Source organism: Somniosus microcephalus, chromosome 12 (genome assembly GCF_052327205.1).
Source record: "Somniosus microcephalus isolate GS21.2 chromosome 12, FLI_Smic_1.0, whole genome shotgun sequence".
In the NCBI taxonomy this organism is placed as follows: domain Eukaryota; kingdom Metazoa; phylum Chordata; class Chondrichthyes; order Squaliformes; family Somniosidae; genus Somniosus; species Somniosus microcephalus.
In genome coordinates, this window is record NC_140998.1 from 216127440 (window position 1) to 216140817 (window position 13378).

General features: G+C 49.8%; 1 protein-coding gene across 1 annotated transcript in view; it reads left to right on the forward strand.

Moving 5' to 3' along the window:
• The window catches only part of LOC147110102 (igLON family member 5-like), a 118300-nt gene that overhangs the window by 78142 nt on the left and 26780 nt on the right, over positions 1-13378 (forward strand). The window lies entirely within an intron of this gene.

Here is a 13378-nt window from a genome sequence, read left to right on the forward strand (position 1 = left end):
CAAGCATTACCAATCCAAGATGGCGACATCTGGAGAACACATTTTGAAAACCTCTACAAAGACATCCCAGTAAACGAAACAAACCCAAGTCAACATCAGGTCACAGAAAAAACTCCACACATTAGAAGCAACAATTAAAGACAACCAAAACCCTCTAGACTCCCCAATCACATGGAAAGAACTGGCCACAAAAACAAAATCTCTCCACCTAAAGAAAGCCTGTGGCCCAGACAACATCAAAAATGAAATGCTCAAGTTCAGCAATATGGAGATGCAGGGTGCGGTACTCAAATTATTCAACATCATATTACGTTCAGGCTGTTTTCCCGATATCTGGTGCCAAGGACTAATCTCCCCCATATATAAAAGTGGAAACAAATCAGACCCAAATAACTACCGCGGCATCTGTGTCAACAGTTGTCTAGGGAAGTTATTCTGCAGTATTCTAAATAGTAGATTACTTGATTTTCTTAACAAACATAATATCCTCAGAAAAAACCAAATAGGCTTTCTTCCAAAACACCGCACCGCCGACCATATCTATACCCTTCACACCCTCATTGAAAAACATATACACCAAACAAAAAATGGGAAAATATTCGCCTGTTTCATCGACTTCAAGAAAGCCTTTGACTCTATATGGCACGAAGGGCTCTATTATAAACTTCTTCAGTGTGGAATAGGGGGCAAAGTCTATGACCTTATTAAATCAATGTATCTGAAAAACAAATGCGGGGTCAAAATTGGAGACAAACGCACCGATTTCTTCACCCAGAGAAGAGGCGTCCGGCAGGGCTGCAATTTGAGCCCGACCCTGTTCAACATATACATAAATGAATTAGCAGACATGCTGGAGCAAAGCGAGTCACCAGGTCTCCGTCTCCTGGATGGAGAAGTGAAATCCCTGTTCTATGCGGACGACCTGGTTCTGCTGTCTCCCACAGAACAGGGATTACAGCAACAACTAGACCTACTTGACAAATACTGCCAAAATTGGGCTCTAACAGTAAATCTAAAGAAAACCAACATCATGATTTTTCAAAAAAGGCCCAGATGTCAGGAAAACAAATACCAGTTTACCCTCAGTGATACCACTATAGGACACACTATGAGCTACACCTACCTTGGTCTAACTATTACAGCATCAGGGAGCTTCAGCATAGCAGTGAATGCACTAAAAGAAAAAGCACGAAGAGCCCTATATGCAATAAAAAGAAAATTCTACAACATCCAAATCCCAATCAAAATCTGGCTCAAAATATTTGACAGCATAATCCTGCCCATTGCACTGTACGGTAGTGAAGTATGGGGCCCGCTAAATCACCAAAGCTACACTAAATGGGAAAAACACACAATAGAAGCCCTACATGCAGAATTCTGCCGAAACATCCTTCGCACCCAAAGAAAAACGCCAACAAATGCATGCAGAGCCGAACTAGGCAGATACCCACTGATAATAAACATCCAAAAACGAGCACTAAACTTCCTAAATCACCTCAAATCTAGCTCCCCAGACACCCTTCATTTCAAAGCCTTTCAGACCCAAGAGCTAAACCCAGAAAAGAGTCCCCTGAGTCAGCTGCTACTGAAACTAAGTACTCAGCCGGACCCTGACCAGCCCCAGACCAACACAGCCGTCCAAACACCAATCCGAGTGAACCAAATCATTAAAAAATGCAAAGAAACCTACCTGGAACATTGGAACAAAATAACCGAAAGCCAAAGCAGATTAGAATGTTACCGGGCCCTAAAAAGAGAATATAAACTGGCAGACTACCTCACGACCATCAGAGACACAAAACAGAGACAGACCCTCACCAGGTACAGACTAAGCGACCACCAACTGGAAATTGAAAAAGGCAGATACAAGAAATCCTGGCAGCCTAGAGAGAATAGAATATGCGATCAATGTCTGGCCGGCGAGGTTGAAACAGAGATGCATTTCCTCCTAAAATGCGAAAAATTCAACACATCAAGAAACATATTATTCAACAAGCTAAGCCAAACAACCCCAAATTTCAAGGAATTGGATGACCTGTCAAAATTGAGATTAGTCCTAGGAGAAGGAGACAGACCATACCTTGGGGCCAAATATGTAACAACATGTCACAACCTGAGGACTGTTTAAAATTAAGACTGTTTAAAATTAATATTGAACGTACCAAATGAAGTACAAAGACTGTTTAAAATTAATATTGTTTAAAAGTAATATTGTATGTACCCAACAAATGTCAAATCGATTGACACCTACAGAATGTTGGAAAACTGTACCTTTTTGCTATGTAAGCTTTGGCAATATGGTTCTCTGTAAACTTTCATGCCAATAAAGCATTTGAATTGGAATTGGAATTGGAGAGAGAGAGAGAGAGAGAGAGAGAGACAGAGAGAGACAGAGAGAGAGAGTGAGAGACAGAGAGAGAGAGAGAGACAGAGAGAGAGAGAGAGAGAGAGACAGAGAGAGAGAGAGAGAGAGACAGTGAGAGACAGAGAGAGAGACAGCGAGTGTTTGATGGGACAGTGTAGAGGGAGCTTTACTCTGTATCTGACCCGTGCTGTACCTGCCCTGGGAGTGTTTGATGGGACAGTGCAGAGGGAGCTTTACTCTGTATCTGACCCGTGCTGTACGGGCCGTGGGAGTGTTTGATGGGACAGTGTAGAGGGAGCTTTACTCTGTATCTAACCCGTGCTGTACCTGCCCTGGGAGTGTTTGATGGGACAGTGTAGAGGGAGCTTTACTCTGTATCTAACCCGTGCTGTACCTGCCCTGGGAGTGTTTGATGGGACAGTGCAGAGGGAGCTTTACTCTGTATCTAACCCCGTGCTGTACCTGCCCTGGGAGTGTTTGATGGGACAGTGTAGAGGGAGCTTTACTCTGTATCTAACCCGTGCTGTACCTGCCCTGGGATTGTTTGATGGGACAGTGTAGAGGGAGCTTTACTCTGTATCTAACCCCGTGCTGTACCTGCCCTGGGAGTGTTTGATGGGACAGTGCAGCAGGAGCTTTACTCTGTATCTAACCCGGGCTGTACCTGCCCTGGGAGTGTTTGATGTGACAGTGTAGAGGGAGCTTTACTCTGTATCTAACCCCGTGCTGTACCTGCCCTGGGAGTGTTTGATGGGACAGTGTAGCGGGAGATTTACTCTGTATCTAACCCGTGCTGTACCTGCCCTGGGAGTGTTTGATGGGACAGTGTAGAGGGAGCTTTACTCTGTATCTAACCCGTGCTGTACCTGCTCTGGGAGTGTTTGATGGGGACAGTATAGAGGGAGCTTTACTCTGTATCTAACCCGTGCTGTCCCTACCCTGGGAGTGTTTGATGGGACAGTGTAGAGGGAGCTTTACTCTGTATCTAACCCCATGCTGTAACTGCCCTGGGAGTGTTTGATAGGACAGTGTAGAGGGAGCTTTACTCTGTATCTAACCCGTGCTGTACCTGCCCTGGGAGTGCTTGATGGGACAGTATCGAGGGAGCTTTACTCTGTATCTAACCCGTGGTGTACCGGCCCTGGAAGTGTTTGATGGGACAGTGTAGAGGGAGCTTTACTCTGTATCTAACCCCGTGCTGTACCTGCCCTGGGAGTGTTTGATGGGACAGTGTAGAGGGAGCTTTACTCTGTATCTAACCCCGTGCTGTACCTGCCCTGGGAGTGTTTGATGGGACAGTGTAGAGGGAGCTTTACTCTGTATCTAACCCGTGCTGTACCTGCCCTGGGAGTGCTTGATGGGACAGTGTAGAGGGAGCTTTACTCTGTATCTAATCCGTGCTGTACCTGCCCTGGGAGTGTGTGATGGGACAGTGTAGAGGGAGCTTTACTCTGTATCTAACCCGTGGTGTACCGGCCCTGGAAGTGTTTGATGGGACAGTGTAGAGGGAGCTTTACTCTGTATCTAACCCGTGGTGTACCGGCCCTGGGAGTGTTTGATGGGACAGTGTAGAGGGAGCTTTACTCTGTATCTAACCCCGTGCTGTACCTGCCCTGTGAGTGTTTGATGGGACAGTGTAGAGGGAGCTTTACTCTGTGTCTAACCCCGTGCTGTACCTGCCCTGGGAGTGTTTGATGGGGACAGTGTAGAGGAAGCTTTACTCTGTATCTAACCCGTGCTGCACCTGCCTGGGAGTGTTTGATAGGACAGTGTAGAGGGAGCTTTACTCTGTGTCTAACCCCGTGCTGTACCTGCCCTGGGAGTGTTTGATGGGGACAGTGTAGAGGAAGCTTTACTCTGTATCTAACCCGTGCTGTACCTGCCCTGGGAGTGTTTGATGGGGCAGTGTAGAGGGAGCTTTACTCTGTTTCTAAACCATGCTGTTCCTGCCCTGGGAGTGTTTGATGGGACAGTGTAGAGCGAGCTTTACTCTGTATCTAACCCCGTGCTGTACCTGCCCTGGGAGTCTTTGATGGGACAGTGTAGATGGAGCTTTACTCTGTATCTACCCGGTGCTGTACCTGCCCTGGGAGTGTTTGATCGGACAGTGTAGAGGGCGCTTTACTCTGTATCTCACCCGTGCCGTACCTGCCCTGGGAGTGTTTGATGGGACAGTGTAGAGGGAGCTTTACTCTGTATCTAACCTGTGCTGTACCTGCTCTGGGAGTGTTTGATGGGACAGTGTAGAGGGAGCTTTACTCTGTATCTAACCCATGCTGTACCTGCCCTGGGAGTGTTTGACGGGACAGTGTAGAGGCAGCTTTACTCTGTATCTAACCCGTGCTGTACCTGCCCTGGGAGTGTTTGATGGGACAATGTAGAGGGAGCTTTACTCTATATCTAACCCGTGCTGTACCTGCCCTGGGAGTGTTTGATGGGACAGTGTAGAGGGAGCTTTACTCTGTATCTAACCCGTGCTGTACCTGTCCTGGGAGTGTTTGATGGGACAGTGTAGAGGGAGCTTTACTCTGTATCTAACCCGTGCTGTACCTGCCCTGGGAGTGTTTGATGGGACAGTGTAGAGGGAGCTTTACTCTGTATCTAACCCGTGCTGTACCTGCCCTGGGAGTGTTTGATGGGACAGTGTAGAGGGAGCTTTACTCTGTATCTAACCCGTGCTGTACCTGCCCTGGGAGTGTTTGATGGGACAGCGTAGAGGGAGCTTTACTCTGTATCTAACCCGTGCTGTACCTGCCCTGGGATTGTTTGATGGGACAGTGTAGAGGGAGCTTTACTCTGTATCTAACCCCGTGCTGTACCTGCCCTGGGAGTGTTTTTATGGGTTGGTGTAGAGGGAGCTTTACTCTGTATCTAACCCCGTGCTGTACCTGCCCTGGGAGTGTTTTTATGGGTTGGTGTAGAGGGAGCTTTACTCTGTATCTAACCTGTGCTGTACCTGCCCTGGGAGTGTTTGATGGGACAGTGTAGAGGGAGCTTTACTCTGTATCTAACCCGTGCTGTACCTGCCCTGGGAATGTTTGATGGGACAGTGTAGAGGGAGCTTTACTCTGTATCTAACCCGTGCTGTACCTGCTCTGGGAGTGTTTGATGGGGACAGTATACAGGGAGCTTTACTCTGTATCTAACCCGTGCTGTCCCTACCCTGGGAGTGTTTGATGGGACAGTGTCGAGGGAGCTTTACTCTGTATCTAACCCCGTGCTGTAACTGCCCTGGGAGTGTTTGATGGGACAGTGTAGAGGGAGCTTTACTCTGTATCTAACCCGTGCTGTACCTGCCCTGGGAGTGCTTGATGGGACAGTATCGAGGGTGCTTTACTCTATCTAACCCGTGCTGTACCTGCCCTGGAAGTGTTTGATGGGACAGTGTAGAGGCAGCTTTACTCTGTATCTAACCCCGTGCTGTACCTGCCCTGGGAGTGTTTGATGGACAGTGTAGAGGGAGCTTTACTCTGTATCTAACCCCGTGCTATACCTGCCCTGGGAGTGTTTGACGGGTCGGTGTAGAGGCAGCTTTACTCTGTATCTAACCCGTGCTGTACCTGGTCTGGGAGTGTTTGATGGGGACAGTGTAGAGGGAGCTTTACTCTGTATCTAACCCGTGCTGTCCCTGCCCTGGGAGTGTTTGATGGGACAGTGTAGAGGGAGCTTTACTCTGTATCTAACCCGTGCTGTACCTGCCCTGGGAGAGTTTGATGGGACCATGTCGAGGGAGCTTTAATATCTATCTAACCTCGTGCTGTACATGCCCTGTGAGTGTTTGATGGGACAGTGTAGAGGGAGCTTTACTCTGTATCTAACCCCATGCTGCACCTGCCTTGGGAGTGTTTGATGGGACAGTGTAGAGGGAGCTTTGCTCTGTATCTAACCCCGTGCTGCACGTGCCTGGGAGTGTTTGATAGGACAGTGTAGAAGGAGCTTTACTCTGTATCTAACCCCGTGCTGTACCTGCCCTGGGAGTGTTTGACGGGACAGTGTAGAGAGAGCTTTACTTTGTATCTAACCCCGTGCTGTACCTGCCCTGGGAGTGTTTGATGGGACAATGTAGAGGGAGCTTTACTTTATATCTAACCCGTGCTGTACCTGCCCTGGAAGTGTTTGATGGGACAGTGTAGAGGGAGCTTTACTCTGTATTTAACCCGTGCTGTTGCTGCCCTGGGAGTGTTTGATGGGACAGTGTAGAGGGAGCTTTACTCTGTATCTTACCTGTGCTGTACCTGCCCTGGGAGTGTTTGATGGGACAGTGTAGAGGCAGCTTTACTCTGTATCTAACCCGTGCTGTACCTGCCCTGGGAGTGTTTGATGGACAATGTAGAGGGAGCTTTACTCTATATCTAACCCGTGCTGTACCTGCCCTGGGAGTGTTTGATGGGACAGTGTAGAGGGAGCTTTACTCTGTATCTAACCCGTGCTGTACCTGTCCTGGGAGTGTTTGATGGGACAGTGTAGAGGGAGCTTTACTCTGTATCTAACCCGTGCTGTACCTGCCCTGGGAGTGTTTGATGGGACAGTGTAGAGGGAGCTTTACTCTGTATCTAACCCGTGCTGTACCTGCCCTGGGAGTGTTTGATGGGACAGTGTAGAGGGAGCTTTACTCTGTATCTAACCCGTGCTGTACCTGCCCTGGGAGTGTTTGATGGGACAGCGTAGAGGGAGCTTTACTCTGTATCTAACCCGTGCTGTACCTGCCCTGGGATTGTTTGATGGGACAGTGTAGAGGGAGCTTTACTCTGTATCTAACCCCGTGCTGTACCTGCCCTGGGAGTGTTTTTATGGGTTGGTGTAGAGGGAGCTTTACTCTGTATCTAACCTGTGCTGTACCTGCCCTGGGAGTGTTTGATGGGACAGTGTAGAGGGAGCTTTACTCTGTATCTAACCCGTGCTGTACCTGCCCTGGGAATGTTTGATGGGACAGTGTAGAGGGAGCTTTACTCTGTATCTAACCCGTGCTGTACCTGCTCTGGGAGTGTTTGATGGGGACAGTATACAGGGAGCTTTACTCTGTATCTAACCCGTGCTGTCCCTACCCTGGGAGTGTTTGATGGGACAGTGTCGAGGGAGCTTTACTCTGTATCTAACCCCGTGCTGTAACTGCCCTGGGAGTGTTTGATGGGACAGTGTAGAGGGAGCTTTACTCTGTATCTAACCCGTGCTGTACCTGCCCTGGGAGTGCTTGATGGGACAGTATCGAGGGTGCTTTACTCTATCTAACCCGTGCTGTACCTGCCCTGGAAGTGTTTGATGGGACAGTGTAGAGGCAGCTTTACTCTGTATCTAACCCCGTGCTGTACCTGCCCTGGGAGTGTTTGATGGACAGTGTAGAGGGAGCTTTACTCTGTATCTAACCCCGTGCTATACCTGCCCTGGGAGTGTTTGACGGGTCGGTGTAGAGGCAGCTTTACTCTGTATCTAACCCGTGCTGTACCTGGTCTGGGAGTGTTTGATGGGGACAGTGTAGAGGGAGCTTTACTCTGTATCTAACCCGTGCTGTCCCTGCCCTGGGAGTGTTTGATGGGACAGTGTAGAGGGAGCTTTACTCTGTATCTAACCCGTGCTGTACCTGCCCTGGGAGAGTTTGATGGGACCATGTCGAGGGAGCTTTAATATCTATCTAACCTCGTGCTGTACATGCCCTGTGAGTGTTTGATGGGACAGTGTAGAGGGAGCTTTACTCTGTATCTAACCCCATGCTGCACCTGCCTTGGGAGTGTTTGATGGGACAGTGTAGAGGGAGCTTTGCTCTGTATCTAACCCCGTGCTGCACGTGCCTGGGAGTGTTTGATAGGACAGTGTAGAAGGAGCTTTACTCTGTATCTAACCCCGTGCTGTACCTGCCCTGGGAGTGTTTGACGGGACAGTGTAGAGAGAGCTTTACTTTGTATCTAACCCCGTGCTGTACCTGCCCTGGAGTGTTGATGGGACAATGTAGAGGGAGCTTTACTTTATATCTAACCCGTGCTGTACCTGCCCTGGAAGTGTTTGATGGGACAGTGTAGAGGGAGCTTTACTCTGTATTTAACCCGTGCTGTTGCTGCCCTGGGAGTGTTTGATGGGACAGTGTAGAGGGAGCTTTACTCTGTATCTTACCTGTGCTGTACCTGCCCTGGGAGTGTTTGATGGGACAGTTGTAGAGGCAGCTTTACTCTGTATCTAACCCGTGCTGTACCTGCCCTGGGAGTGTTTGATGGGACAATGTAGAGGGAGCTTTACTCTATATCTAACCCGTGCTGTACCTGCCCTGGGAGTGTTTGATGGGACAGTGTAGAGGGAGCTTTACTCTGTATCTAACCCGTGCTGTACCTGTCCTGGGAGTGTTTGATGGGACAGTGTAGAGGGAGCTTTACTCTGTATCTAACCCGTGCTGTACCTGCCCTGGGAGTGTTTGATGGGACAGTGTAGAGGGAGCTTTACTCTGTATCTAACCCGTGCTGTACCTGCCCTGGGAGTGTTTGATGGGACAGTGTAGAGGGAGCTTTACTCTGTATCTAACCCGTGCTGTACCTGCCCTGGGAGTGTTTGATGGGACAGCGTAGAGGGAGCTTTACTCTGTATCTAACCCGTGCTGTACCTGCCCTGGGATTGTTTGATGGGACAGTGTAGAGGGAGCTTTACTCTGTATCTAACCCCGTGCTGTACCTGCCCTGGGAGTGTTTTTATGGGTTGGTGTAGAGGGAGCTTTACTCTGTATCTAACCTGTGCTGTACCTGCCCTGGGAGTCTTTGATGGGACAGTGTAGAGGGAGCTTTACTCTGTATCTAACCCGTGCTGTACCTGCCCTGGGAATGTTTGATGGGACAGTGTAGAGGGAGCTTTACTCTGTATCTAACCCGTGCTGTACCTGCTCTGGGAGTGTTTGATGGGGACAGTATACAGGGAGCTTTACTCTGTATCTAACCCGTGCTGTCCCTACCCTGGGAGTGTTTGATGGGACAGTGTCGAGGGAGCTTTACTCTGTATCTAACCCCGTGCTGTAACTGCCCTGGGAGTGTTTGATGGGACAGTGTAGAGGGAGCTTTACTCTGTATCTAACCCGTGCTGTACCTGCCCTGGGAGTGCTTGATGGGACAGTATCGAGGGTGCTTTACTCTATCTAACCCGTGCTGTACCTGCCCTGGAAGTGTTTGATGGGACAGTGTAGAGGCAGCTTTACTCTGTATCTAACCCCGTGCTGTACCTGCCCTGGGAGTGTTTGATGGGACAGTGTAGAGGGAGCTTTACTCTGTATCTAACCCCGTGCTATACCTGCCCTGGGAGTGTTTGACGGGTCGGTTGTAGAGGCAGCTTTACTCTGTATCTAACCCGTGCTGTACCTGGTCTGGGAGTGTTTGATGGGGACAGTGTAGAGGGAGCTTTACTCTGTATCTAACCCGTGCTGTCCCTGCCCTGGGAGTGTTTGATGGGACAGTGTAGAGGGAGCTTTACTCTGTATCTAACCCGTGCTGTACCTGCCCTGGGAGAGTTTGATGGGACCATGTCGAGGGAGCTTTAATATCTATCTAACCTCGTGCTGTACATGCCCTGTGAGTGTTTGATGGGACAGTGTAGAGGGAGCTTTACTCTGTATCTAACCCCATGCTGCACCTGCCTTGGGAGTGTTTGATGGGACAGTGTAGAGGGAGCTATGCTCTGTATCTAACCCCGTGCTGCACGTGCCTGGGAGTGTTTGATAGGACAGTGTAGAAGGAGCTTTACTCTGTATCTAACCCCGTGCTGTACCTGCCCTGGGAGTGTTTGACGGGACAGTGTAGAGAGAGCTTTACTTTGTATCTAACCCCGTGCTGTACCTGCCCTGGGAGTGTTTGATGGGACAATGTAGAGGGAGCTTTACTTTATATCTAACCCGTGCTGTACCTGCCCTGGAAGTGTTTGATGGGACAGTGTAGAGGGAGCTTTACTCTGTATTTAACCCGTGCTGTTGCTGCCCTGGGAGTGTTTGATGGGACAGTGTAGAGGGAGCTTTACTCTGTATCTTACCTGTGCTGTACCTGCCCTGGGAGTGTTTGATGGGACAGTGTAGAGGCAGCTTTACTCTGGATCTAACACCGTGCTGTACCTGCCCTGGGAGTGTTTGATGGGACAGTGTAGATGGAGCTTTACTCTGTATCCAACCCCGTGCTGTACCTGCCCTGGGAGTGTTTGATGGGACAGTGTAGAGGGAGCTTTACTCTGTATCTAACCCGTGCTGTACCTGCCCTGGGAGTGTTTGATGGGACAGTGTAGAAGGAGCTTTACTCTGTATCTGACCCGTGCTGTACGGGCCGTGGGAGTGTTTGATGGCACAGTGCAGAGGGAGCTTTACTCTGTATCTAACCCGTGCTGTACCTGCCCTGGGAGTGTTTGATGGGACAGTGTAGAGGGAGCTTTACTCTGTATCTAACCCGTGCTGTACCTGCCCTGGGAGTGTTTGATGGGACAGTGCAGAGGGAGCTTTACTCTGTATCTAACCCCGTGCTGTACCTGCCCTGGGAGTGTTTGATGGGACAGTGTAGCGGGAGATTTACTCTGTATCTAACCCGTGCTGTACCTGCCCTGGGAGTGTTTGATGGGACAGTGTAGAGGGAGCTTTACTCTGTATCTAACCCGTGCTGTACCTGCTCTGGGAGTGTTTGATGGGGACAGTATAGAGGGAGCTTTACTCTGTATCTAACCCGTGCTGTCCCTACCCTGGGAGTGTTTGATGGGACAGTGTAGAGGGAGCTTTACTCTGTATCTAACCCGTGCTGTACCTGGTTTGGGAGTGTTTGAAGGGGACAGTGTAGAGGGAGCTATACTCTGTATCTAACCCGTGCTGTCCCTGCCCTGGGAGTGTTTGATGGGACAGTGTAGAGGGAGCTTTACTGTGTATCTAACCCGTGCTGTACCTGCCCTGGGAGTGTTTGATGGGACAGTGTAGAGGGAGCTTTACTCTGTATCTAACCCGTGCTGTACCTGTCCTGGGAGTGTTTGATGGGACAGTGTAGAGGGAGCTTTACTCTGTATCTAACCCGTGCTGTACCTGCCCTGGGAGTGCTTGATGGGACAGTATCGAGGGAGCTTTACTCTGTATCTAACCCGTGGTGTACTGGCCCTGGGAGTGTTTGATGGGACAGTGTAGAGGGAGCTTTACTCTGTATCTAACCCGTGCTGTACCTGGTTTGGGAGTGTTTGATGGGGACAGTGTAGAGGGAGCTTTACTCTGTATCTAACCCGTGCTGTACCTGGTTTGGGAGTGTTTGATGGGGACAGTGTAGAGGGAGCTTTACTCTGTATCTAACCCCGTGCTGTACCTGCCCTGGGAGTGTTTGATGGGCCAGTGTAGAGGGAGCTTTACTCTGTATCTAACCCATGCTGTACCTGCCCTGGGAGTGTTTGATGGGACAGTGTAGAGGGAGCTTAACTCTGTATCTAACCCGTGCTGTACCTGCCCTGGGAGTGTTTGATGGGACAGTGTAGAGGGAGCTTTACTCTGTATCTAACCCGTGCTGTACCTGCCCTGGGAGTGTTTGATGGGGACAGTGTAGAGGGAGCTTTACTCTGTATCTAACCCGTGCTGTACCTCCCCTGGGAGTGTTTGATGGGACAGTGTAGAGGGAGCTTTACTCTGTATCTAACCCGTGCTGTACCTGCCCTGGGACTGTTTGATGGGACAGTGTAGAAGGAGCTTTACTCTGTATCTAACCCGTGCTGTACCTGCCCTGGGAGTGTTTGATGGGACAGTGTAGAGGGCGCTTTACTCTGTATCTAACCCGTGCCGTACCTGCCCTGGGAGTGTTTGATCGGACAGTGTAGAGGGCGCTTTACTCTGTATCTAACCCGTGCCGTACCTGCCCTGGGAGTGTTTGATGGGACAGTGTAGAGGGAGCTTTACTCTGTATCTAACCTGTGCTGTACCTGCTCTGGGAGTGTTTGATGGGACAGTGTAGAGGGAGCTTTACTCTGTATCTAACCCATGCTGTACCTGCCCTGGGAGTGTTTGACGGGACAGTGTAGAGGCAGCTTTACTCTGTATCTAACCCGTGCTGTACCTGCCCTGGGAGTGTTTGATGGGACAATGTAGAGGGAGCTTTACTCTATATCTAACCCGTGCTGTACCTGCCCTGGGAGTGTTTGATGGGACAGTGTAGAGGGAGCTTTACTCTGTATCTAACCCGTGCTGTACCTGCCCTGGGAGTGTTTGATGGGACAGCGTAGAGGGAGCTTTACTCTGTATCTAACCCGTGCTGTACCTGCCCTGGGATTGTTTGATGGGACAGTGTAGAGGGAGCTTTACTCTGTATCTAACCCCGTGCTGTACCTGCACTGGGAGTGTTTTTATGGGTTGGTGTAGAGGGAGCTTTACTCTGTATCTAACCTGTGCTGTACCTGCCCTGGGAGTGTTTGATGGGACAGTGTAGAGGGAGCTTTACTCTGTATCTAACCCGTGCTGTACCTGCCCTGGGAATGTTTGATGGGACAGTGTAGAGGGAGCTTTACTCTGTATCTAACCCGTGCTGTACCTGCTCTGGGAGTGTTTGATGGGGACAGTATACAGGGAGCTTTACTCTGTATCTAACCCGTGCTGTCCCTACCCTGGGAGTGTTTGATGGGACAGTGTAGAGGGAGCTTTACTCTGTATCTAACCCTGTGCTGTAACTGCCCTGGGAGTGTTTGATGGGACAGTGTAGAGGGAGCTTTACTCTGTATCTAACCCGTGCTGTACCTGCCCTGGGAGTGCTTGATGGGACAGTATCGAGGGTGCTTTACTCTATCTAACCCATGCTGTACCTGCCCTGGGATTGTTTGATGGGACAGTGTAGAGGGAGCTTTACTCTGTATCTAACCCCGTGCTGTACCTGCACTGGGAGTGTTTTTATGGGTTGGTGTAGAGGGAGCTTTACTCTGTATCTAACCTGTGCTGTACCTGCCCTGGGAGTGTTTGATGGGACAGTGTAGAGGGAGCTTTACTCTGTATCTAACCCGTGCTGTACCTGCCCTGGGAATGTTTGATGGGACAGTGTAGAGGGAGCTTTACTCTGT